General features: G+C 39.8%; 1 pseudogene; it reads left to right on the top strand.

Moving 5' to 3' along the window:
• The first annotated feature begins 521 nt into the window (after positions 1–521).
• LOC122725757 lies at positions 522–1,357 on the top strand (annotated as a pseudogene).
• The last annotated feature ends 2,179 nt before the right edge of the window (positions 1,358–3,536 follow it).

Below are 3,536 nucleotides of genomic sequence, written 5' to 3' on the forward strand. Positions count from 1 at the left end.
ACCAATGACTAATGATCAATGAAGAGGAGCTTGAAGAGAATTTCTTATGGAAGGCATGGCAGCCAATTAGCTGCCTAGGAATGATACAGAAAATTGGAATGGTTTTTCCCCAATTGAGAAATTGTCAAAGGATATGAACAGGCAGTTTTCAGATGATGACATTAAAACTATCTACAGCCATATGAAAAAAAATAGATGTTCTCAATCACTACTGAGAAGAGATGCAAATTTAAAGTACTCTTAGGTACCACCTCACACCTATCCATTTAGCTAATAAGACAAAAAAAGGAAAATGATAAATGTTGGAGAAGATGTGGGAAAATTGGAATACTAATGTACTGTTCGTGGGACTGTGAACTTATACAACCATTCTGGAGAACAATTTGTAACCATGCTCAAAAGTCTTTAAAACTGTGCATAACCAGTCTCATCTCATGGGTACACACGCAGCGAGCTCTGTGGCTGAGTACTTCCTGAGCTCCTTCCCCTGCACTGCATCCCCCTGCTCCTCTCCCACAGCCATGTCGGCCGTGAAGGTGCTCCACCCCAAAGCTGAGGTGGCCTGGGCCCAAGTGTCGCTGGCTGTGAACATCAGCATGGCCCAGGGGCTGCAGGATGTGCTGAGGATGAACCTGGGGCCCAAGGGCACCATGAAGATGCTTGTTTCCATACATCAAACTCACCAAGGATAGCAACTTGCTGTTACACGAGATGCAAATTCAGCCACCAACAGTCTCCTTGATAGCAAAAGTGGCTACAGCCCAGGATTTCACCACTTCAAATGTTCTCATCATTGGAGAGATGCTGAAGCAGATAGATCTCTACTTCTCTGAAGGTCTGAACCCTCGAATCATCACAGAAGGATTTGAAGCTGTCACACTGTTGATCGAAGGACCAAATAAGTGCACAATTATGCAGAGAAAGGATGCAGTAAGAGATGGTGTGCGGAGCTGTCAAGAACACCATTGAAGATGGCTGTGTGGTTCCCAGTGCTGGTGCAGTGGAGGTAGCTATAGTTGAAGCTCTTATCCAACATAAACCCAATATCAAGGGAAGGACCCCTCTTGGAGTGCAAGCTTTTGCTGATGCATTGTTCATTATTCCCAGGGTTCTTTCTCAGAACTCTGGTTTTGACCTTCAGGAGACACTAGTGAAGTTACAGCCCAAACATTCAGAGTCAAGACAACTTGTTGGTGTGGACCTAAAGACAGGTGAGCCCGTTAATGTGGCTGAAGCTGGCATCTAGGATAACTATTGTGTCAAGAAGCAGCTGCTTCACTATTGCACTGTAATTTCCACCAATATTCTCCTGGTGGATGAGATCATGTGTGCTGGAATGTCTTCTCTGAAAGGTTGAATGGAATTGGAGGTTTCCATCTTAATCAGCTGAATCATGAAAGGCCCTACAGAAACAACCTCAAAGTGTGTGTTTGGAGGTGGAGTTTTTCATGCTGGCTACCAAAGGATTTTCCAAAGAATAATTATTTTTCTTACTATTGTAGTAAACCTGGTTTTTCAAACTTAAATTATTGACCCCTATTCAAATGTGAAGTCCTAAAATTGATTACAGTATTTATTTATTTTTTAATAGCACTGAGGCTTACAATTAAAGCTGCGGTCCTTTAAAAAAAAAAACAACAAATAACAAAAAACAACAACAAAATAAAACCTGTGCATACCCTTTGACCCAGCATTACCACTACTAGGTCTATATCCCAAGGAGATCATAAAAAAGAGAAAAGGACCCACATGTACAAAAATATTTATAGCTGCCTTTTTTGTGGTAGCAAATTGAGGGGATGACCATTGATTGGGAATGGCTAAAAAGCTGTGGTATATAAATGTAATGAAATACTATTCTGCTGTAAGAAATGATAAGCAGATGGATTTCAGAGAAACATGGAAAGACTTATATGAATTGATGCTGAGTAAAATGAGCACAACATTGTACACAGTATCAACAACATTTTGTGATGATCAATAGTGATAGACTTAACTCTTCTCAGAAACACAATTATCCTTCCGTAACATTTTGGGACAGGTAGGTGGCACAGTCAATAAAGCATAAGCCCTGGATTCAGGAGGACCTGAGTTCAAATCCGGGCCTCAGACACTTGACACTTACTAGCTGTGTGACCCTGGGCAAGTCACTTAACCCTCATTTCTCCAAGCCAAAACAACAACAAAGAAAGGAAAGAAAATAAAAAGATATACAATGTCAAAAAACTTATGGTAGAAAATGATCTCCACATTCAGAAAAGAACAATAGTGTCTGAATGCAGACTGAAGCATACATTTTCACTTTTGTTGTTGCTTTTTAAAATGTTCTTGTTTATTCTCTCTTGGGTTTTTTTCCTTTTGTTCTTATTAATGTGTGAGGACCAATTTTAATATATGGAGAGTTGAGTGGCTCACCCTAATACTGGGGTCCCGGAAATAATGAGGGACCTCTAGGTCCAAAGCTCCCTCCCCTCAGAATTGCCTTTTTAGATATTTCTCCCAGGCCAATAAGAAAGGAGCCTAACAGCCTCTTTTCCACAAACAAATCAGGTTTTATTAATGGGAATAAAATAAACAGCAAAGGTGATATTAATAAAAATCAAAGAAAAGGGAAAAGGGAAAAAGAAATACAGATAATCCTCCTAACTCTAACCTAAGTCAATACATTCCCCCAAATCACTTTCAGTTCAGCTAATTCAAAAGAAAGCAGGGCTTTTATGTTAACTCACAACCTGGTGCTTGTAGCTTCAATGGAAAAAAAACAGCTCATAGCTAGGGCCTGAAGGACTCATCTGCTCCTGCTGTTGCTTATGCCACCTTGAGAAAAGAGACTCCAGAAGAGAGCGAGCTCCCCTCAACAAGCGTTTAATCTTCCTCTCCCAAAAGGGGAGGGCCTTCAAAACTGCCTGTGAAGAGAGGTTTCTCCTCCTGACATCAGCAGCATACGTCACTCAGGGCAGGCCAGGTGTGGCTCATCCAATCAAACAGGCAAATTTCAATAATCTTACCACAAATGTGGAAATATATTTAACATAATTATAATTTATAAGCTATAGCAAATTTCTTGCTGGCCTTGGGAGGGTGGGAGAAAAACTTGGAGCTCAAAAACAATATATTTATATGCCATTGAGAAAAATTTAAAAAGAAAATTGGACTAGAAAAGTTCAAAAGTTAAGTTTGGGGTCAGATTATAGAGGTTCATTCCATAGGAAAAGAAATTAAGAAAACTGATTTAATAAAGTTTCTTCAAGGAAAGTAGCATAGCATATGGGGAAGACTGTGGGACTGGAAATTATTTATATTTTATCTGTACTTCTGTCATTAATTAACTCTAGAGTCTTTGGCATGTCACCCCTCTCAGCATCAGTTTTTTTTTTCTTCTCATTTGTTAAATGTGGGTAGGATGGGAGTGGTACGGAGTGGTAAGTATATAAGTAGGTCATTCCCAAGAAACCTTACCTGTAACAGTCAATGATTTCACTGTTGTGATCTTAGAGTTAATTAGGACAACAGAGAAAAGTGCTATATCTTTAGAT

This window comes from Dromiciops gliroides, chromosome 4, assembly GCF_019393635.1.
Source record: "Dromiciops gliroides isolate mDroGli1 chromosome 4, mDroGli1.pri, whole genome shotgun sequence".
NCBI lineage: Eukaryota > Metazoa > Chordata > Mammalia > Microbiotheria > Microbiotheriidae > Dromiciops > Dromiciops gliroides.